This window comes from Cnephaeus nilssonii, assembly GCF_951640355.1.
Source record: "Cnephaeus nilssonii genome assembly, chromosome: 3".
Classification (NCBI taxonomy): Eukaryota; Metazoa; Chordata; class Mammalia; order Chiroptera; family Vespertilionidae; genus Cnephaeus; species Cnephaeus nilssonii.
Genome location: NC_137074.1, coordinates 75,921,654 through 75,946,714, shown reverse-complemented (window position 1 = coordinate 75,946,714; position 25,061 = coordinate 75,921,654).

The window sequence follows — 25,061 nt, the reverse complement described above, 5'->3', positions numbered from 1 at the left end:
TTCTTCTAGAGGGTTTAAGAAGCAAAGGAGCTGAGCCAAGAAGATGGGTATTTGAACTGACCCCACATCACAGGGAAGATGCTGTAAAAAGATGATGGGCTGGGGATGGTGAGAGAGTTGAAATGATCTAGGTAGGGCAGGACAGGAGTTGAGGTAAGGTCAGTCACATGTCCAGGTGACATCTTGGGTCTGTGTCTCCTGAGTCTAGTGTCCTGTCCTTCTGTGCTTGTAAAGGGAGGCAACACTGACTCGGGAGTAGCATCAGGTAGTCTTGTTTCTCAATCAGTTAAGACAGTGGTTGGCAAACTCATTAGTCAACAGAGCCAAATATCAACAGTACAACGATTGAAATTTCTTTTGAGAGCCAAATTTTTTAAACTTAAACTTCTTCTAACGCCACTTCTTCAAAATAGACTCTCCCAGGCCGTGGTATTTTGTGGAAGAGCCACACTCAAGGGGCCAAAGAGCCGCATGTGGCTAGCGAGCCGCAGTTTGCTGACCACGGAGTTAAGGGGTGGAAATAGTTCTTTGGTAAGAGAATTTTGCCAGGTAAGAGCAGGGGACCCTCAAGCAAGAATACCAAATAAGGGCCCACCTGATTGTCCTTTAAGGGTGTATGGAATGTTAGAACTTGAAGGGACCTCAGCATTCTTCTCATCCAGTTTCTTCTTTGCATATCAGAGACTGTTAATGTAGTGTTTGCATTACAGGCGAGTATGTAAAGATTCATTGACATTTTCCTCTATGTGAGAGTGACTGCAGCAATGACTGAATGAGCAGTTCAGTTTGCTTAAGAAAACAGAAATAACCAGAACATAAATGGTTAGCCAGTTTATTGCAAGTATCTTAACAATATTGCTCCAATGCTTACCATTTTGATTCACACTAAGATAATATCAGATTAGAGAAGAGTTAAATTGACTCTACATACTAGATAGATTGAGATTCATACTAATTATACTGCTGAAAAAAGAGCAGTATTTTAAAGAGCAAACTCATTACTCAATACTGAGTAATCTTGTAGCAGTCTCAGTTGTTAAGTTTAATTCAGAGGCATTTATTAAGTGCCTATAATTATGAGACAATATTTAGATGCTGCAGGACAGAAATTCACAATTCAGTTTGATTGCATGGGTTAGTAAAGTGTGGTAGGCGGGATATATGCACTCCTCATCCCCCGCAAGATGTCCATGTTCTAGTACTGGGAAGGGGAAGTTAAGGTTGCAGATGGACTAATTATTGCTAGTCAGCTGACTTTAAAATAGGGAGATTAATATGCAATGTGATTTTGGAACCCATACAGTGCTGAGCAGCAACTCAATGTTGTCAATTTCTTTTTCCGTCTGAAGCAGTCATAGGAGAAAAAGTATAAATGAAAATTGTGGTCTGAATCTCTACTTCTGTTTGTTTATTTAAATAAATGAATACAGCAAATAACGTCAAAAAGTAAAGAGGTATCATGAACATGAAATGGCAATGTGGAGAGTGCCACATAACACATGGTCCTATTCAACTTTAGTCACCACTTCTTAGAGGGAAAAAAAAAAAAAGCTCAGAGTTGCATCAATAAGACCAAGAGCTGGTTCTTTGAAAGGATAAACAAGATTGATAAACCTCTAGCCAGGCTCACCAAGAAACAAAGAGAGAGGACTCTAATAAACAAAATCAGAAATAAAAGAGGTGAAGTAACAACTGACCCCACAGACATACAAAGGATTGTAACAAACAAACAAAAACAAACAAATAAAAACAACACTATGAACAACTCTACTCCAAAAAACTGGACAACCTACATGAAATGGACATATTCCTAGATAAATACAATCTTCCAAAACTCAATCAGGAAGAATAAAAAAATCTGAATAGGCTGGTAACTAAGGAGGAAATTGAAGCAGTAATCAAAACACTTCCAACAAACAAAAGCCCTGGTCTAAACAGCTTCACAGGGGAGTTTTACCAAACATTCAAAGAAGAACTAAAACCTATCCTCCTCAGACTACTCAAAAAAATTCAAGAGGAAGGCAGACTTCCAAGCTCTTTCTATGAAGCCAGCATTACCCTAATACCAAAACCAGGTAAAGACACTACAAAGAAAGAGAATTACAGGACTATATTTCTGATGAACATAAATGCTAAAATCCTCAACAAAATTCTAGCAAATCAGATCCAGTATTACATTAGAAAGATCATGCACCATGAACAAGTGGGATTTATTTCAAAGATGCAAGGGTAATAAAATATCTGCAAATCGATAAATGTGATATATCACATAAACAAATTGAGAGACAAAAATCACATAGTCATATCAATTGATGCAGAAAAAACATTTGAGAAAATCTAACACCCTTTCTTGATAAAAACTCTCATCAAAGTGAGAATAGAGGGATCATACCTCAACATAATAAAAGCCTTATATGACAAACCTATAGCCAACATCCTACTCAATGGGCAAAAACTAAAACCATTTTCCCTAAGATCAGGAGCAAGACAGGGATGTCCACTTTCACCACTTCTATTTGACATGATAATGGAAGTGCTAGCCATAGCGATCACTCAAGAGGAAGAAATAAAAGGAATCCAAATTGGAAAAGAAGAAGTAAATCTGTACTTATTCGCAGATGACATGATATTGTACATAGAAAACCCTAAATACTCCATCAAAAAACTATTAGACTTAAGAAATGAATTTGGCAATGTAGCAGGATACAAAATTAACACCCAGAAATTTATGGCTTTTTTATACACCAAAATGAAATCACTTCCCTTTAGAAAGGGAAACTAAAAAACAATCCCATTTACCATTGCAACAAAAAAATTAAGATACCTAGAGAAAAAACTTAACTAAGGAGATAAAAGACCTGTATTCAGAAAACTACAGGACATTGAAAAAGAGATATAGGAAGACATAAACAAATGGAAGAATATACCATGTTCATGGATTGGTAGAATCAACCACATTAAAATGTCCAAAAAAATAATAAAATAAAATAAAATGTCCATATTACTCGAAGCAATCTATAGATTTAATACAATCCCCATTAAAATCCCCATTTCACAGACCTAGAACAAAAGTTCATATGGAAAAAAAAAGACCCCAAATAGCTGCAGTAATCTTGACAAAGAAGAACAAAATTAGAGGGATTACAATACCAGATATCAAGCTATATTACAAAGCCATTGTTCTCAAAACTGCCTTGTACTGGCACAAGAACAGACATATAGACCAGTGGAACAGAACAGAGAACCCAGAAATCTACACAAGCCATTAAGCTCAATGAATATTTGACAAAGGAGGCAAAAGCTTACTATGGAGTCAAGACAGTCTCTTCAATAAATGGTGCTGGGAAAATTGGTCAGATACATGCAAAAAAATGAAACTAGACCACCAACTTACACCATACACAATAATAAACTCAAAATGGATAAAGGACTTAAATGTAAGATGGGAAAGCATAAAAACCTTAGAAGAATCCATAGGCAGCAAAATATCAGACATATGTCATAGCAATATCTTTACTGATACAGCTCTTAGGACAATGGAAACGAAGGAGAAAATAAACAAATAGGTCTACATCAAAATAAAAAGCTTCTGCACAGCAAAAGAAACCATCAACAAAACAGCAAGAAAGCCCACTGCATGGGAGAACATATTTGCCAATGTTATCTCCAATAAGGGTTAATCTCCAAAATTTACAGGGAAATCATATAACTTAACAAAAGGAAGATAATTCAATAAAAAATGGGTAAAGGACCTAAGTAGACACTTTTTGAAAGAGGGCAAACAGAAGGCCAAGAGACATATGAAAACATGCCCAAATTCACTAATCATCTAACAGATGCAAATCAAAACAATAATGAAGTACCATCTCACACCTGTCAGAATGGCCAACATCAACAAATAACAAGTGCTGGCAAGGATGTGGAGAAAAAGCAACCCTCATGCACTGCTGGTGGGAATGCAGACTGGTGCAGCCACTCTGGAAAACAGTATGAACTCCCAGTTTACCCGGTAATCTCACTTCTAGAAATATATCCCAAGAAATCAGAAGCACCAACCAGAAAGAATATATGCACCCCTATGTTCATAGCAGCACAATTTACAATAGCTAAGATTTGGAAACAGCCTAAGTGCCCATCAGCAGATGAGTGGATTTTAAAAACAGTGGTATATCTACACAATGGAATACTATGCTGCTGTAAAAAAGAAGGAACTCCTACCATTTGCAACAGCATGGATGAACCTGGAGAGCATTATTCTAAGTAAAATAAGTCAGTTGGAGAAATATAAATATCACATGATCTCACTCACTTGTGGAATATAATGAACAAATAAATTGATGACCAAAAACAGATCCAGAGGCAGAGAAGCATCAATCAGACTGTCAAACCTCAGAGGGAAGGCAGGGGAGGGTGGGAGGAAGGGGGAGAGATCAACCAAAGGACTTGTATGCATGCATATGAGCATAACCAATGGACACAGAGTAGGGGGGTGTGGGCCTGTGCTTGGGAGTGGGAGCAGCCTGGGAGAGGTCAATGGGGGAAAAGGAGACTTATGTAATACTTTAAACAATAAAGAATTAAAAAAAACTCACAGTTGCCACATTTTTTCATTTTTCAAAGTAAATGAAAGTTACTATTTTTATTTAATTATTTGCAACTAATTTAAGTAATAAAAACCAACTCTTGCACATGTACACAAATAGTTGTATATAAGGCTGTTCATGACAAAATTGTATGTTATATCAAAAAATGGAAACAGACTAAATATCAGATCCTATCTAATAAAAGGGTAATATGCAAATTAACCATCACTCTGTCTCAAAGATGGCAGCACCCATACTGGCCGGGGCGCTGGACACTGGCTGCATAGGGAGGGAGGGTGGGTAGGCAGGCTTCTGACCAGAGGCTGGCTGGGGCATGGGATGCTGGCATCGTTGCAGGCCAGGCTGAGGGACCCCCACCCCTGTGCACAAATTTCGTGCACCAGGCATCTAGTATGTAAATAAATGTTAATATATGATGAAAATGCATACACCAGTAAAAAGCAATGAACTATGTATTCTAAACATGTTAAGTAGAACAAAATGAGATATGTATCATGTTACCACATTTATTAATAATAAAGTATACCCATAAAATGAATACATATAGTTTAGGTATACTTATAAATGAATACATATAGTTTAGGTATACTTATAAGTATAAATAAAGGGAGGAATGTGATCAAGCATGAATGGTTTCAAAAAGCAAGGATTAAAGAGATTAAAAGAGGGCGTGTGCATGGGCTGATGATGATCATGTGCTGTGAGCTGAGGAGACCCCTCAATTTTGATAGATCACTATGTAGACCACAGCCGAGAAGACCATGGGTCAGGTTAGATCCATGTGTTTCCACTGGAGACACAATTATTACAAGGACATAGTCTATTCCCTTAAAACATTGTATGGGGAATTGAGGCAGAAATGTGTAGATGTGTAAGTGAGGCAGAATTTAAAAACAATGCAGTTATGAAAAATAAACATTAATTAATTCATTCAGTTACTCATTTATTTATTCAACATTCATTCAAATATTTATTAAATGCCTGCTGTGCTCCCAGTAGTTTGCTTAACTGCAGTGTTTCTGTGTAGTACAGGATTTGGCTGTCAGAGTACTAAAAGCTGTGTCATTTTGTTTTTAAATCCCATCCAGCCTTCATTCTAAGAGCAGGTCCTACTAGTGGCATAACAGTTAGCCTCACTGAGTCTTGGATTCCTCTTTGGCATAAAGGGCATCACTACTCTTCTGACTTCCTGTAGGACTGCTATAAAGAAAATAATGGGAAAGCTCTTGTGAAGTATGAAGTGTCCCATAATGAGAGATACATTTACTGAATATTAGTTCTCCTTTTGGCATAGTTCTGCCTTTGCCTCAACGTCTATAAATTGCCATTGCCTGTATCTGGTCCAGGCCCACATTGCTGGTACCCAATTCACTGCCATGGACACTTGGGCTCATTGCCCCATTTCTTTTCAATCTGGCTTGTGATTTAAGCAATGCAGATATCCCTAAAACACCTCCTTTATCACTAAGTAAAACACTCACAAGGGCAAGGATTTAGATGTCTTTCTCAATCTTATGCACATAGCCCATAAGGCTCACCATGGAAATTTTCTCTTTGTATCTGTTTCCAATTTTTCCATTAAAATTTTCTAAATTACCTGCTGTGGTGAGCATGTGGTCATAGTTTACCTTTATTCTAGGCAATTCCTTTATCCATGTTTCACCAACTGAAATGATCTTCCCTACAGGCAGTTATGAAGATTCATTTGCAGGAAAAACTTTCCTGGAATAGAAGTATTCATGCTGTGATGTTTTGTGGAAAAAAAATTTATTCCTGATAATAGGCTTCAGAGTGTCTGCCTAATTCCCACTGATACACATCTGTTCCATAAAGAGACATCTCTTTGGAATCAGTGGGATTTTAGAGCAACTCATCAAAGGAAGTATGAAAATCAGGTTGGGGGCAAATTTTCACTTTGGAGCCAAATACCTCTATCAAATAATAAAACAATCCATATGTTCACATTTATTAGCTCTTACTGACAATTTAAAACTATAAGTTTCTGAAGAAATCAAACATTTGCTGAAAAGATATGAAGAGATGGCTCTGTTTCATCATTGGAGTTCCTGAGCATTTTTGGTGTTAAAGTAATGCATGCTTATAGGAGGATGTTAACTATAAACTGAAGCTGTTTCCTGGAGGGAACACATTTTGCAGTAACTCCCATTCAACCAAAGTTCTCAGCAAACCTAGAAAGAGTTGAATTCCTCGTACTTACTTTTTATTGTTTGAAAATTGCTATTGCATTGCAAGTGTTATAGATGTTTGGGAAAGAAAAATGGGGCATTATTAGAAACATATCTCTGGGGCATAATTCAGCTTGACTAGTAGGAGATTGAAGAAATGGCTTCACTGAAAAAGCAATGTCTGAGAAATATTATCAGTAACATGCTACTAAAACTAAACGCTGGACTGATTAGAATCAGTGGGAGTTTGGCTACATAAAAACAGCATTATCAGAACTTGTGGAAAGAAAGGAAACAGGAAGTAGCTGTATTGGAAAAGTAGGTTGTACTGGAGTAAGGAACACATTCTGAATAATTTATTAAATAGTGAATAAAAAGCACTAATAGGCCCCTTGCAGAGTTTTTGCACATCAATTTATTTTTCCAAAGAACTCAATGTGATTTATAAAGTATAAATAGGACTCATTTAAAGAAGATAAGTAAATTCATTAAAATTTTGACTCACCTATGGATGGTGAAATTAGTCCTTGAAACCAGGTTTTCCATAAAAACTCTTTTTTTTTGTATATTTTTATTGTCTTTATTGATTAAGGTATTACATATGTGTCCTTATTCCCCCAATTGCCCCCTTCCCCCCCCTGCTCTTGCCCTCACCCCCCCCTAGTGTCTGTGTCCATTGGTTATGCTTATATGCATGCATACAAGTCCTTTGGTTGATCTCTCCCCCTTCCCCCCACCCTCCCCTGCCTTCCCTCTGAGGTTTGACAGTCTGATTGATGCTTCTATGCCTCTAGATCTGTTTTTGTTCATCAATTTATGTTGTTCATTATATTCCACAAATCAGTGAGATCATGTGATATTTATATTTCTCCAACTGACTTATTTTACTTAGAATAGTGCTCTCCAGGTCCATCCATGCTGTTACAAATGATAGGAGTTCCTTTCTTTTTACAGCAGCATAGTATTCCATTGTGTAGATATACCACTGTTTTTTAACCCACTCATCTGCTGATGGGCACTTAGGTTGTTTCCAAATCTTAGCTATTGTAAATTGTGCTGCTATGAACATAGGGGTGCATATATCCTTTCTGATTGGTGTATCTAGTTTCTTGGGATATATTCCTAGAAGTGGGATCAATGGGTCAAATGGGAGTTCCATTTTTAGTATTTTGAGGAAACTCCATACTGTTCTCCACAGTGGCTGCACCAGTCTGCATTCCCACCATCAGTATACGAGGGTTCCTTTTTCTCTGCATCCTCGCCAGCACTTGTCATTTGTTGATTTGTTGATGATAGCCATTCTGACAGGTGTGAGATGGTACCTCATTGTCGTTTTGATTTGCATCTCTTGGATGATTATTGACTTTGAGCATGTTTTCATATGTCTCTTGGCCTTCTGTATGTCCTCTTTCAAAAAGTATCTATTTAGGTCCATTGCCCATGTTTTGATTGGGTTGTTTATCTTCCTTTTGTTAAGTTGTATGAGTTCCCTATAAATGTTGGAGATTAAACCTTTATCAGAGAACATTGGCAAATATGTTCTCCCATGCAATGGTCTTTCTTTTTGTTTTGTTGATGGTTTCTTTCACTGTGCAGAAGCTTTTTATTTTGATGTAGTCCCATTTGTTTATTTTCTCTTTGGTTTCAGTTGCCCTGGGAGCTGTATCGGTAAAGATATTACTTTGGCATATGTCTGAGATTTTGCTGCCTGTGGATTCCTCTAAGATTTTTATGGTTTCCCATCTTACATTTGAGTCCTTTATCCATTTTGAGTTTGTTATTGTGTATGGTGTAAGTTGGTGGTCTAGTTTCATTTTTTTGCATGTATCTGTCCAATTTTCCCAACACCATGTATTGAAGAGACTGTCTTAAGAGACTGTATTCTCTTACCTCCTTTGTCAAATAATAATTGAGCATAGTGGTTTGGGTCGATTTCTGGGTTCTCTTTTCTATTCCATTGGTCTATATGTCTGTTCTTGTGCCAGTACCAGGCAGTTTTGAGAACAGTGGCTTTGTAATAAAGCTTGATATCTGGTATTGAGATCCCTCCTACTTTGTTCTTCTTTCTCAGGATTGCTGCAGCTATTCGAGGTCTTTTTTTATTCCAGATGAATTTTGGGAGAGTTCTTTGTAGGGCTGTGAAATATGCCATTGTTATTTTAATGGGGAGTGCATTGAATATATAGATTGCTTTGGGTAGTATGGACATTTTAATGATGTTTATTCTTCCAATCCATGAACATGGTATGTTCTTCCATCTGTTTATGTCTTCCTCTATCTCTTTTGTTAGTGTCCTGTAGTTTTCCAAGTACAGGTCTTTTACCTCCTTAGTTAAGTTCGTTCCTAGGTATCTTAATTTTTTTGTTGCAATGGTAAATGGGATTGTTTCTTTAATCTCTCTTTCTGTAAATTCACTATTGGTGTATAAAATGCCATAGATTTCTGGGCATTGATTGTGTATCCTGCTCCATTGCCGAATACATTTATTAATGAATAATTTTTGATGGAATCTTTAGGGTCTTCTATGTACAGTATCATGTCATCTGCGAATGACAGTTTTACATCTTCATTTCCAATTTGGATACCTTTTATTTCTTCTTCTTGTCTAATTGCTATGGCTAACACTTCCAGTACTATGTTGAACAGGAGTGGTGAAAGTGGGCATTCCTGTCTTGTTCCTGTTCTTAGATGAAACGGTTTTAGTTTTTGCCCTTTGAGTGTAATGGTTTGTCATATAAGGCTTTTATTATGTTGAGGTATGATCCCTCTATTCCCACTTTGCTGAGGATCTTTATCAAGAAAGGGTGTTGGATTTTTTCAAATGCTTTTTTTGCATCAATTGATATGACTATGTGATTTTTATCTCTCAATTTGTTTATGTGATGTATCATGTTTATAGATTTGCAGATATTTTACCATCCTTGCATCCCTGGGATAAATCCTACTTGGTTGTGGTGTATGATCTTTCTGATGTAATGCTGGATCCGATTTGCTAGAATTTTGTTGAGGATTTTGGCATCTATGTTCATGAGGGATATTGTCCTATAATTCTCTTTCTTTGTGTTGTCTTTATCTGGTTTTCATATTAGGGTAATGCTGGGTTCATAGAATGAGCTTGGAAGTGTTCCTTCCCTTTGAATATTTTTGAATAGTTTGAGGAAGATAGGTTTTAGTTCTTCTTTGAATGTTTGGTAAAACTCCCCTGGGAAGTCATCTGGTCCCAGGCTTTTGTTTGCTCGAAGCTTTTTGATGACTGCTTCAATTTCCTCCATAGTTTTTGGCCTATTGAGATTTTTAGAGTCTTCCTGATTGAGTTTTGGAAGATTGTATTTTTCTAGGAATATGTCCATTTCCTCTAGGTTGTCTAGTTTTGGAATAGAGTTGTTCATAGTATTTATTTATTTATTTATTTTTTTGCAATCCTTTGTTTTTCCGTGGTGTCTGTTGTTATTTTGCCTCTTTCATATCTGATTTTATTTGGGTCCTCTCGCTTTGCTTCTTGGTGAGTCTTGGCTAGAGGTTCATCAATCTTGTTTATCCTTTCAAAGAATCAGCTCTTGGTTTCATTGACCTTTTGTATTGTGTTTTTTTTGTTTTGTTTTGTTTTTTGGTCTCTATGTCATTTATTTCTGTTTTGATCTTTATTATCTCCTTCCTTCTGCTCACTCTGGGCTTTTCTTGTTGCTTTCTTTCTAATTCTTTAAGTTGTAGAGTTAGATGATTTATTATCATTTTTTGTTTTTTGTTTTTTGAGCTGGGCCTGTAGAGCTATAAACTTCCCTCTCAGGACTGCTTTCACTGTGTGCCATAGATTTTTGTGTTTTCATTGTCATTCATTTCCAGGATTTTTAAAATTTCTTCTTTGATTTCTTTGGTAACCCAATCGTTGTTAAATAGCATGCTATTCAGCTTCAAAGTGTTTGAATTATTTGATTGTTTTTATTGTATTTTATTTCTAATATTATGCCATTGTGATCTGAGAAGATGCTTGATATCATTTTAATCTTCTTGAATTTGGAGAGACTTTGCCTGTGACCCAATATGTGGTCTATCTTTGAAAATGTCCCATGTGCACTTGAGAAGAATGTATATTCTGTGGCTTTGGGGTGAAATGTTCAGAAGATGTCAATTAAGTCCATATGATCTAGTGAGTCATTTAGGACTGCTGTTTCTTTGCTGATTTTTTTTCTTTTTTTTGTCTAGAGGATTTATCCAGTGATGTCAGTGGTGTATTAAAGTCCCCTACTATGATTGTATTGCTATCGATCTCTCCCTTGTTATCTTCCAGGAGTTTTTTTTATTTATTTGGGTGCTCATGCATTAGGTGCATATATGTTTTCCAGGGTTATATCATCTTGTTGTATCAATCCCTTTAGTATTATGAAGTGGCCTTCCTTATCTCTTGTTATAACCTTCATTTTGAGATCTATTTTGTCAGATATAAATATTGCTACCCCAGCTTTTTTTTTTTTTTTTCATTTCCATTTGCCTGAAAGATATTTTTCTATCCCTTCACTTTCAGTCTGTGTGATTCCCTTGTTCTGAGGTGGCTCTCTTGTGGACAGCATATATATGGGTCATGTTTTCTTATCCATTCAGCCACTCGATATCTTTTGATTGGAGCATTTAGTTTGTTTATGTTTAAAGTTATTGATAGGTACTTGCTTGTAGCCATTTTTATTTTTTGTGCCTGTGTTCCTTCTTCCCTTTTTATTTATTCTTTTTAAACCAGTCCATTTAGCATTTCTTGAATTGCTGGCTTGGTAGTTATAAACTCCCTTACCTTTTTTTTTTTTTTTGTCTGTGAAGCTCCTTATTTCGCCTTCAATTTTGAATGATAGCCTTGCTGGATAGGGTATTCTTGGATTCATTCCCTTGCTTTGCATGACTTTGCAAACTTTCTTCCATTCCTTTCTGGCCTGATGTGTTTCTGTTGAGAAATTATTTGATAATCTAGTGGGAGATCCATTGTATGTAACTTTCTGTCTCTCTCTTGCAGCCTTTAAGATTCTCTCTTTGTCCTGAACGTTTGCCACCATAATTACAATGTGTCTTAGTGTAGGTCTTTTTGGGTTCATCTTGATTGGGACTCTCTTTGCCTGTGTGACTGTTTTCTTTCCCAAATGAGGGAAATTTTCTTACATTATTTCTTCAAATAGGTTTCCTAACCCTTGTTCCTCTTCTTGTCATTCTGGCACCCCTTTTATTTGTATGTTGCTTCATTCCATGTTGTCCCAAAGCTTCTTTATGTTTTCCTCCTGTATTTTAACTTTTTTCTCTCCAATTGCAATTTAGTTTGGGTGTGTTTTGCTTCCCTGTCTTCACTAATACAGTCTTCTGCTTCTCCTAATCTACTGTTGAAAATTTCCATAATGTTGTTTATTGTAGCTATAGCACTCTCCATTTCCTCTTGATTCTTACATAAGTTGATTTTTTTCATCCATCCATTTTATGAACTGTATGACCTTTATTCTGAATTCTTTTTCTGACATATTGCATGACTCAGTTTCACTTAGCTCCTTTTCCTGTCAGTGCTCCTTTTATTTCATTTGGGGATTTCTTTGTCTCCCCATTTTTGCTCTCACTGAAGGATCTAGGTGTCAAGTCATGCAGGAGCTGCTCCTTGGGTGGCAGCAGCTATTCAGGAGGAGGCTGGTCCTTGGGCAGTTGCAGCAGTGGCTGCTCCTCAGTTGGTAGCAGCTCCTTGGGTGGGCGCTGCTCCCACAGCTGCTCACAGCAGTGGTGGCTCCTCAGGCTGGAGGGGGTGGGCTGCTCATGTGTCTGCTGCTCTTTGAACAGAGTTGAAATGCTCGCAGCGCTGTTGCTACTTGGACAGGGGCGGGCTGCGTGCGGCTGCTGCTCATTGAACTGGGATAGGCAGCTCATGTGGCTGCTGTGACTCGGTCAGGGGCAGACTGTTCACAAGGCTGCTGCTCCTCAGATGTGGATGGGTTACACGCAGCTGCTGCTCCTCAAACAGGAGTGGGCTGCTCATGGGGCTGCTGCTCATGTGGCCATGGAGCCCTGGGCTAAAGCATTGTGCTGGCCTGAGGGTAGTGTGCTTCAGAACTAACAGGAGCCCATGGCCAGCCTGATTGGAGTCTCGGTGTCCTTGGGACCACAGCCGAGTCAGTAGGTCCCTGCTGGGGGTGGCTCTAGAGTCCCAGGTTGGCACCCTGGGTGGAGGTGAGGCTGAGGGCACCCTGGGTGAAGGTGAGGCTGGGCTCCCAGTCACAGTAGCTATCCCCTTTATGAAGGCGCAGTCTCTGCAGTAGAGCCGGCTGCCCCGGGACTGTTTGCAATGGTATCAGAGGCTGCCTGTCTAGGCAAGTCCAGTCTGCCTGCCCCCGAAGGTCCTGCAGGAACTAACTGTCCCTCACTCACATACACACACACACCCAACACATCCACACACTCCCCTTTTGCTCCCTCACTCACTCCCACTCTTTATCACACTGCTGCCATTTTCCTGCTTCTGTACTTGTGTCTGTAGTGTTATTGACCTGTTCGTGAATGGACTCTCCTATCCGGGTGTCTGGTTATGTGGCTTGCTCTCTACCACATTGACCAAACAGGACAAAATGCAACTCGACAAGACACGACACAAAGGGAACAAAACATGAATGTACTCATGACACCAATAACCCCAATATAAGTGACCACCAGAGAAAAGAGAATTAGGGGAGAGAAAATAGAACACAAATGATATTGAGGAGAGAAAAATGGTAAGAGAAAAAAGAAAATGGGAAAGAAAGGGAAAAAAAAATATGTGGGGAGAAAACACCACAGAACAACAGATAAACCAAAAAATGCAAACACCAAACACCCGGAAAAGAGGGTGGGGGCAGAATCTGTAGAGGCCGAGCTTATATACCGAAAGTAAGGTTAAGGAATTGGATGAATATGGGGAGGATCTCAGTTCAGTATAGAGGAAGGAGAAAGAGGATGAGTGGATAAGAAGAAAGAGAAAGAGAAGAAAAAAATTTAAAAAAATAATTTAAAAAGGATAAAAAAATAGAATGATGAAAAATAATGTGAAAAAAATAAAGAAACAAAAAAAGAAAAGAAAGAAAAAAGATAAAAAAGAGATAACAAAATAGTAATAAAATAAAATAAAATAAAAATGAAAAAGTGAAGTGTCGTTCATTTCCCTAAGTTTTAATGCCCCATGGGGGCTGATTTAAGATCCCACTGTTCTGTACTGTCTGCCACTTCTCAGTTTCCTGTTAGATTATTGAAGTTCCAAGTGGTCCTCTGCTCCTCTGTTTGTGTCTATCTCCACAGTCTTGACTGCTAGCAGGTGGGACCAATCATCACACTTAGCCTGTCTGCCTACTTTCCATCTTAATCTCTCAAGCAGCTGTTTCTGACAGGGCTATAGTTGGGGAGGTTGCCTTATCACTTTCCAGGACTGAACAGGCCCTCTTCGGCCCAATCCCTGAAGGCTCTTAAGGGACTACTCAGATATTTTTTGTATCCTTTGTAACACTCAAGGTGTAGTCTGGGTGCAGCTGTATTGGTTGTCTGAAGACTGCAGGGACAGGCTATCTCTTCAGGAGAAAATGGCTGCTTAGCTCCGGAGTGTCAGGTATGTCTCAGTGCCAGACTCCCAGCCTCCTCTCCCTGACCTGTTCTGCTCCCCAGCCTCTTCCCAGACTCCACAAGTCCGCACCACCATCTGCACCTCAGCCACAGGTGAATGTTTATATTGGAAAGGTCCTATGAACTGGGTTTAGCGAATAAAAGCAAAGACCAAAAAGAGGGGAAAGAGTTGTGCCACTGCAAGTTTCTCTACCCCTCTTCACCCCCCACCAGCACAGTGCAGCTTGGGCAGTTGTTCAGGCTGCCTCTTCTGGGCTCAGCCTCTCATGGCTATGGGCTTAGATCTAGAATCCTCTGTCACCAGCAGCCCTGTGGACTTCCTTTCCACAGTCAGATGTTACGCCTGTCCCAAGGGACAGGGCCTTGGTGCCATGTGGCTTCCTTCTGACCCTCTGGGCTTGGAGGTCTCACAATTCTCTGTAGCTGAGATCACTGATTTTACCATTCTCCAGGCGTCCTCTGCACTTCCCAGCTGCAAATTGTCTCACCAGCTGTGTCTACTTTGCCAATTTGGGGTGGATGTTATTTGATTTAGTTGCTCCTTCTGTCTGCTCCGGAATAAGGCTTGGGACATGTCTGCCTATTCCGCCACCATTTTGTCTCCTATGAAAACTCTTTTATTGTAAAATGTGATATTTGAATTTTTTTTTTTAACAAACTGAGAATTTACCTTACAAAACATTTTAAGTATAGTCATAATGATCTTCCTGTGTTTGTTCTGACAATATAAATTATTTTTATCCAAAAATAATTGAAAAATAAAAGAAATTAACCTAAGTGATTAGGGCAATAAAACATTATTTGATTTTTGAGATAATATGTTTTAGAATATGGGTTAATTAAAAAATATTTTCATTATTTAAATTAGTTTTTTATTATAAAAAAGTAAATCATACACATAGTAAAAAATTCAAATATTACATGATTCGCTTAAAGTGAATAGTAAAAATATCTTTTCCTCTGATACTTATTCCCATACCCTAGAGCTTAACTATTAACTTTCTTTTGTATGCTCCTATAAGATCATTTTACTGTGTGTATATATGCAAGAATTATATAACATATGTCCCAAATCCTCTTGATTATACAACTTGAATGATGATAAGCATATTGTTTTATATTATACCTTGCCTTTTTCTCTTACCAGAATATCTTGGTCATCTTATCTTTATGAATATGTGACTTTAGACTTATCTTTTTTCAATGGTGGTACATTATTCTATTTTGTGTTTTTACAGTAATTATTTAACTAGTTCTTTACTGATAAACATTTATGTTGTACCTGCTGTCATGTATTTTTTTTGTGTATGGGTGTATACAGGCATTCACACATGCTAAAATAAACAATGCTACTGTTGATCTCCCTGTATATGTATGTGCACACTCACCTGGGTAAAACTGAAGAAAAAAATTCCTACATGTAGGATTTCTTGGCTAAATAAAGAATGTGCTTATTACATTTTACCATATGTTTTCAAATTGTCTTTACAGAGATGTATCAGCATTTACTCTCTAACAAAAGTCCAAGAAATCAGCTGCTTGTAATCCCCTTTGATTAATCTCTTCCCACTCCCACTCCATCCTTCCCTCTGAGATCCATCAGTCTGCTCCATGTTTATATGGTTCTGGTTCTATTTTATTCATCAGTTTATTTTGTTTATTAAATGCTTTATTTATTTTTATTTTTAGATTCAATTGTTGATAGATATGTATTCATTGCCATTTTATTGTTCATATATTTTCTTCTCCTCCTCCTCCTCCTCCTCCTCCTCCTCCTCCTCCTCCTCCTCTTCCTCCTCCTTCTTCTTCTTCCTCCTCCTCCTCCTCTTCCTCCTCCTTCTTCTTCCTCCTCCTCCTCCTCCTCCTCCTCCTCCTCCTCCTCCTCCTCCTCCTCCTCCTCCTCCTCCTCCTCCTTCTTCTTCTTCTTCTTCTTCTTCTTCTTCTTCTTCTTCTTCTTCTTCTTCTTCTCTTCTTCTTCAGAATACCCTTCAACATTTCATGTAATACTGGTTTGGTGGTGATGAACACCTTTAGCTTTTTCTTGTCTGTGAAGCTCTTTATCTGACCTTCAATTCTAAATTCTAAATAAGAGCTCTTTTGGGTAGAATAATGTTGGTTATAGGTCCTTGCTATTCATCACTTTGAATATTTCTTGCCACCCCTTCTGGCCTGCTAAGTTTCTATTGAGAAATCAGCTGACAGTTGTATGGGCACTCCCTTCTGTCATTAACTCTTCAAATAGGTTTTTAATATCTTTCTCTCTCTATTCTCCTTCTGGCATCCCCATAATATGAATGTTGCTATGGTTGAAGTTGTCTCAGAAGCACCTAACACTATCTTTATATTTTTGGATTCTTTTTCCTTTTCGCTATTCTGATTGGGTGTTTTTTTGCTTCCTCATATTCCAAATTGTTGATTTGATTCTTAGAATCCTCTACTCTATTATTGAATGCCTGTAAGTTATTTTTTATTTCAGTTAGTATATGCTTAATTTCTGACTGGTCCTTTTTCATGTCTATGAAATTCTCACTAAGATCCTTGAAATTTTCACTGAACCCTTGAAGCTCTTTCATTAATATCCTTGAGCATCCTTACAGCCATTGTTTTGAACTCTGTTTCTAGTAGTTTTCTTGCTTCCATTTCTTTTTTTTTCCCTCTGGAGATTTCTTTCATTTGTAACATGTTTCTGTGTCTTGGCATTTTGGCTGCTTCCCTGTGTTTGTTTCTATGTATTAGGTGGAGCTGCTATGTCTCCTGGAATTGGTAGAATGGCCTTGTGTAGTAGGTGTCCTGTGGGGCCCAAGTGGCTCAGCCTACCCAGTCACCTGAGCAGAGCACTCTCAGGTGATTGTGTGGGTTGTGTGCACAGTATAACTGAGGTTGAGCCTTGATTGCTGTTGGCATTACTGGGAGGAGTTGACCTCTAGGCCAGTTGGCTAGGAGGACCAGCTGTGACTGCAGTGGAAGGGCTGTTGTGCAGGAGACACCCCTATGGAAAAGGACTTGCTTCATTGGGGCTTTAATGTTCACTGAGTCTATACTTTAAGTGTATTGCTCCTAGATGTGTAGAGTTGTAACCTGGTATGGTCTGAAGCTTTCCACTGGGTACACTGTCTCTGGGGCCTCTCAGGAGGTGCAAAGTCAGCCACTGCCTCGGGCCACCCAGCTGGAGCTACAGAAAGATCTGCTGCTACTTGTGTTGGGCTTGAAAATGCTCAGGCAAGGCCAAGCTGTGAAGCAAAGTAGGCTGTTGCTAGTGCCAGGTCTTATGATGCTAGCTTCTACTTGTTTGAGAGATTGTAGTAAAGCCTGAAGCCTGAGCCAGGACAGGCCATTCATATGGAAAAGCCACCGAAAACAGCTTTGGTGGGCTGCAAATTGGATGGGGTGAGGTCTCAGGGAATCACCAGGGTGGAATAAATAGTGTGAGCCAGGCTGATGGAAACTCAGGTATGGCTGCCAGTCAGCTCTGCAATGGGGTAGGTCTCAGCATAGGAAAAATGACCCTTGTGAGTACCCATGCTTGGGTGAAAGCTCCCTCTGAGTTCTTGCTCCAATGCCAGACAATCCAGTTATTTCCTGTATATCCCTGGTTCCCCCAAAGCTGCGGTCTCAGTGCTGGAGCTCAGAGGGCATGGACTGTGTAAATTTGTGTGCCAGCCCTTTAAGAGGAACTGCCTGGGTCTCCAGCTGCCTCTGTATTACTCAGCTACAATCGCTGGTTTTTATAGCCCAAAGTTATTGGGCCTTCTATTCCCACTTCTTGAAACCTGGTCTGGGGGTCTGGTGTGGGGCTAGGTCCCCATAATCCTCACGGGAAGCCTCTACAGCCATGATATTCCTCCTGAGTTCCATGAGTCCACTCCTCCTACCAGTATCCCTGTGCTTTTTTCTTTAGTTCTCTCATTGTAGGGCTTTCATTAGGTCAGTTTTCAGGCAGTTCTGAATGATGGTTGTTCTGTATTTTAGTTTTAATTTTGATGTGGTTGTGGGAGGTGGTGAGTATAGGCATTTACAAATTACTATTTCTTACTGATTTGTTACACCTTTTATATTGTAAGGAAATTATTCATCAGTCTCTAATGTTTCAAAAATACTTTTCCTAGTTTGTTTTTTGCATTTTGATTTTGTAATGATTTTTTTGCACATTGAATTTAAAAGTTTTGTATATCAACATTGTTCAAATTCTTCTTTTAGGTTTTCTGGAGTTTGTTTGATGTTTAGGAAGGTTTTCCTCATTCTAAGTTTATGAAAATATTCACTACATTTTATTCTAGTTCTTTTACCTTTTAATTCTTTTACATTTAAATCTTTGATCCATCTAGAATATATTTTATAGTAAAGAATCAGGTAGGAAATTATTTTAATTTTTTTCCAGTCCATCCATGCTGTCCCAAAGGGTAATATTTTCATCTTTTTTTATGGCCAAGTAGTATTACATTGTGTAAATGTACCACAGCTTTTTTATCCTCTCACCTACTAATGGGCTTTTGTAAAAAGTGCTACAACAAACATAGGGGTGCATATGTTCTTTGGAATTAGTGTTTCTGGTTTCCTCAGATCCGTTCTCAGACATGGAATCACTGGTTCATGAGGCAGTTCCATTTTTATTTTCTTCTAGTAACTCCATACTCCTTTCCATAATGGCTGCACCAATTTGCATTCCTACCAACAGTGCCTGAGGGTTCCTTTTTCTTCATATACTCACCAATATTTGTTGTTTGTTAATTTATTGATGATAGCCATTCTGACAGGTGGGAGGAGGTATTTTGTGGTTTTAATTTGGATTTCTCTGATGATTAATGATGTTGAACATCTTTCCATATTGAATTTGAACATCTTTCCATATGTCTATTGGCCATTTGTATGTCCTCTTTGGAGAAGTATCTGTTCAGGTCCTTTTCTTCTTTTTTAAATTAGATTGTTTGTGTGTTTTTTATGTTGAGTTGTATAAATTCTTTATATATTTTGGATATTAACTCCATATATGATGCATCATTGACGAATATGTTTTTCCATTTAGTGGGTTGTCTTTTCTTCTTTTTTAAAAATTTTTATAGTTGATAGTATTGTTTATGTTCCCTTCCTTTTCCCTTCCCCCCCATTGACCTCTTCTAGCCCTGCCCCACCCTCTGCCCCAGGTCTTCACCACTCTACTGTCTGTGTCCATGGGTTATGCATATATGCATACAACTTCTTTGGTTGATCTCTTTCCACCTACCCCACCCTCTCCCACTTCTTTTTCTGTTTTCTTTGATATGCAAAAAATTCTTAGTTTTTGGTCATTATTTCTTCAAATAGGTTCTTGATATCTTGTTCTCTCTCTTCTCCTTCTGATACCCCTATGATATGCATATTGTTATGCTTCATGATGTACCAAAGGTCCCTTAAACTATCCTCACTTTTTAAAATTATTTTTTCTTTATGCTATTCTGATTAGGTATTTTTTCCTACCTTGTCTTCCAAATTGCTGATTCATTTGATCCTCTGCTAAACCCAACCTACTATTTATTCCTTCTAGTGTAGTCTTCACTTCAGATAATGTATTCTTCATTTGTGAATGGTTCTTTTTTTACCGTTTCTATGTACTCTTTCATGTTTACTATCTCTTTAAGTTTTCACTGATTTCATCAATTTCTCCCTTAAGTTCCTAGAGAATCCTTATAACCATTGTTTTGATCTCTATCTGGTAGATTGCTTGCCTCCATTTTATTTAGTTCTTTTTCTAAAGATTTCTCCTGTTCTTTCACTTGGGGCATGATTCTTTGTATCCCATTTTGGCTGCTTCTTTTTGTTTGTTTCTGTGTATTGGTAGATCTGCTATGTCTCCCAGTTTTGGTAGAGTAGCCTTATGTAGTAGGTTTCCTGTGGGACCCAGTGGTACTGTCTCAAGGAGGCACTTGCAGCTGACATATCCCTCTTTATTCTTAGCCACAGCTGGTGGAAGTATAGCCAGCCCTCTTTGCATCTTCACCCTTCCTACCAGTCTTGATATGGCTTCTTCTGTAAACACTTGGTTATAAGACTTCTATTTAGCTAGCATTCAGTTTGTTATTCAGGCTAATTATTCTATCTTTTAGTTGTAATTCCAGTTTGGTCCTGGGAATTACAATAGGTGTAATTTGCACCTATTCTGCTGCCATTTTGGTCAATTCGAGTTTTCTTATTGTTTAATGTTAGTTAAGTGTTACTTTTATTGAATTATGGCTAGTGAGTGCTTTCTGTACTATTTGCATTTGTGTAACTTATTGTGCTTTTCTCTGCATCTTAATCCATGATTAGTTTTATACACATTGAATGGGACTTGTAGAAAAGATACATTTTCTGGAAGATCTAGAGTTCAGTGAATCATTTATTCTTTCATTTAATTAAATAATGTATGAATGCATGCTTATTCATTTTTAAATATAAACATATATATGTGCCAGATTCTATTATAGACACTAGGGATAGTGGAGGGAATAAAATTAAATAAATCTGTCTTTTTGGATCTTTCATTCTAGTAAGAGACAGAAAGTAGTCAAGCAAATAAATGCAGATACTTTTCATGACTTACAAATTTTTTGAAGAAAAGTAAATAAGGTAAGGAAGTGGGGAATTACTATCTTGGGGAGGTAAGAGAGTGCTATGGTAGAGGGTACTTACCAAAGGCTTTCTTGTGTTGTGACATTTGAGTGGACAGCATGAAGTGACTGAGGGAGCAGTAAGTCATGAGAGAATAGCATGCCTGCCAGAGAAGTAGAACTGGTGGTGTTAAAACCTGGGTATTTGAAGAGAGCAGCATGGAAGTCCTTATGACCAGTGAGTAAAGGGGAACATGGCAGGAATTAGATCACAGAGACAGGTAGGAACCATGACAATGAGTTTTGAAAGCCATTCGCGATTTTTGAACCAGGATATGATGTAAGCTTATTTATGTTTCAAAAATGTCACCTTAGTAGTTACCTATTAAGCCTGCTTTATTATAATATTTAAATATTCTGTGTATCTTTGCTTATTACACTTTTGTATAATGGATTTGTTAATGGTACATAGAGTTGGGATAAAGATTCCTCATATGTTGCTTCTTTTATTTATTTTTGTTGTTCATGCCATGTTTTCTATATGTGCCTGTATACTAAGCTAGTTAGGGATAAAGTTTTTGAGCAGATTAGATTTTCATTATGGATTGTATTTTTATTATTTTAAAAATATCTTTCTTTTTCCATGCAATGAATTTTTCCTTAACTCACCCTTTATGTGTTAATATTACAGTGTTTGCTTTATTTTCATTTTCATTTGCTTGGTATGCCTTTGCTTATCCCTTTGTTAAAAGACATTGAGTCATCCTTTTTCAATTTATCTTTGTCACTGTAGTCAAATAGTTGGATTTTAAAATCCAAACTATTTTTTTCCTTATCTAAATTATGTTTTTGTTTTGTATTGTTTTTATATTTAAAACTTAATTTATTTTAGCAGCATTGGTTAATAGCACTATATACATTTCAGATATATAATTTTATAATACAATATTTTTATACTCTATTGTATACTCATTTAGTCTTTCTGTTACCTTATATTTGACCCCCTTTACCTTCTTCATTCTCTGTACCCACTGCTCCTCTAGTAATCACTATTCTGTTGTTTGTATCTATAAGTTTGTTTATTTTTGTTTATATTCCACATTTGACTGAAATCATACAGTTCTTGTCTTTTTTTGTCTGACTTACTTTACATAACATGATATTCTCAAGATCCATCTATGATGGCAATATTTCAGTTTTTTATGGCTGAACGATGTTTCATTGCATATATGTACCACATCTTCTTTATGTAATCATCCATCAGAAGAAGGTTGGGGTATTTCCATGTCTTGACAACTGTGAATAATACTGCAATGAACGTAAGGGTACATATATCTTTACAAATAAGTATCCTCAAAAAAAATTTTTTTTGCTAGATAATCAAGAGAGGAGTTGCTAAGTTATGTGGCAGCTCTATTCTTAATTTTTGAGGAACCCCCATGCTGTTTTCCCTAGATGGCCAGCAGATATATGCAAAGATGCTCAACTTCACTAGCTATAAAGGAAATGCAAATCAAAACCACAATGAGATGCCACCACACACCTGTTGGAAGGGCTATTGTCAATTAGACAAGAAATAATGTGTGTTGGAGAGGATGTAAAGAAAAAGGAACCCTCACACACTGTTGGTGGGAATATAAATAGGTGCAGACACTATAGAAAATAGTATGCAGGTTCTTCAGAAAATTAAGAATAAAGGTGTCATATGACCTAGGAATACCTCTTCTGGGTATCTAGCCAAAACTTTTGAGAATATTGATTCATAAAGATATATGTACCCCTATGTTCATTGCAGGATTAGTCACAATAGTAAAGACATGAAAACATGTATTTAAATGTTGATGGTTATCTCTATAAATTTGTATATGTACTTAAATCAATTTCTTGACTTGAAATGATTTGTATTGAATTATTACTCTCAATTTGTAGATATTGACACACACATGCTTCTCTACCACTTATCCTTTTAATAATCTACCTTCTATAAGTATATTTACTTTCTGCTCTACAATTATAATCCCCTCAGTCATTCAGACATTATAGTTTTTCATTCCACAGCAAATTTCCTGAACTCTTTATTTTAATTATTTTCTTTATTTTTTACTCAGTTTTTTAAAAATGTCAAGAAATCTTCAAAACTGTTTTATATTAATTGTACTCTTGCTTTTCTAATAAGGTCTGTCTGTTACTTTTATCTCTCTATATAGAAGCCTAATATGCAAATTGTCCCCATGGGAGTTCAACCAGGAGACCAGGAGTTCGATCGCTTGCTATGACGTGCACTGACCGCCAGGGGGCAGTGTGTAACGAAGGGAGGCCCCGGCCGGCAGTTGGGAGCTGGGGAAGGGAGGCCCCAGTTGGCAGCTGGAAGGCCCTGATCGGCCCTGATTGCTGGCTAGGCTTAGGGACCCTGCCCATGCATGAATTTCATGCAGTGGGCCTCTAGTACATATATAAACCTTGGCTATATATATAATTTTGGGACCCAATTTATTTCCCATAACATTTTATTTGCACAGAATTATAAAAAAAAATTTCCTCTGTCTTCTTTAATATTAATATAAATACTATGATCCTCCATGTGCCTCCTCCTGAGCTATCACTTTCTATCTAATTACACGTATCTTTTGACCATAATGCTTTTCTCTCTGACTTTATTTTCAAAACCATCTTCTAATTTTAGGTGCTTTGCATGTGGTATTATTTTTGTAATGATTTTATTTCATTTATTGCTTTTATTTGTCACCTGTCAAATTATCTTATTATCTCTCTTTTAGCTTTTTGTCTTCTTTAAGCTCTTTTTTCCCTAGTGTCCATGTTAAGTTTATTTGAAATTTAGTATTTAAAAATTTTTCTTCTATAACTTTCTTTGAAATACCTCTTCTGATGTTTAGTCTTCAACTAGTTTTACTTCTTATCTTTTTCCCCAAATTCTCTGTAATACCTTAATATAGATCTGTGATGCCTCTGTTCATCTTTGAGTGAAGTCTCCTGGGCCTGGACCACCTATATGCCCAACATTGGTGTGGGGTAGGGGGAGGGATAATCTGACTTTGGATTGCGCGTCTCACATTTTCTTACCACAGCTCTCTATCATCTTCTCTCTGAGGATGTTTCCTCTTAGTTTGCATGCTTCTCTTTTGGAGGAGGGGTGGTGGTGGTAATCAGGTTGTCTTCATTGATTGCAGAGAAGGTTGGAATGTCAAAAGTCCTTTGTGGACAATTTAACATGGATATACCTCTGCACATCTCACTGCCACTAATCTATCTAATAATAGAGTAGTATGGAGAATCCGCCCACCCTGCAGTCCCGGGCACCAGCACCTGTGGCTGCCTGTGGCCTGGGAGACAAAGAAGCCGCCCACCCTGCAGTCCTGGGCGCCAGCACTTGCAGCTGCAGCACAGACGAAGCCCCCTGTCCACCATCCCCTAAGGCTGCAGCCAGCCTGGGCGCCTATGGCTGACCAGAGGGAGGGAAGCCCGGATCCTGGGTGCCTGTGGTCAGCTGGAGGAGGGAATCCTGGGTACCAGGTGTGGGCCAAGGCAGAGGTAGTTAGGGGCAATCAAGCCAGCAGGGGAGCAGTTAGGGACAATCAGGCTGGTAGGCAGAAGCAGTTAGGGGCAATCAGGCAGGCAGGTGAGCGGTTAGGAGCCAGCAGTTCTGAATTGTGAGAGGGATGTCCAACTGCTGGTTATCCCATGAGGGGTCCCAGATTGGAGAGGGTGCAGGCCAGGCTGAGGGACACACTCCCCGCTGCCCCTGTGCACGAATTTCGTGCACCGGGCCTCTAGTAGACTTATATTTGCCACTTTCCTTCTCTGCTGTGCTCATCCACTCATCTGGCCTGCTTCCTCAGTTATGAGTCACTATCATTGTTTTTGGCAGATCTTCCTAGTTTAAGTTTTGGATTTGTGCATTTCTAATTCCATTAGAGATGATTCCGCCCCCCCCCCCCCCCCAAGTTGGTCCTTTCAGTGTGCTTTGGAGAGTACTGGTGAACAAAAATACATTTACTCTTCTACCTTTAACTGGAAATCCCCATTCCAGTGGTTAATTTTCTTTTTGCAGTGTAAATAAGTATAATTACAAATGATATTAGAGATTT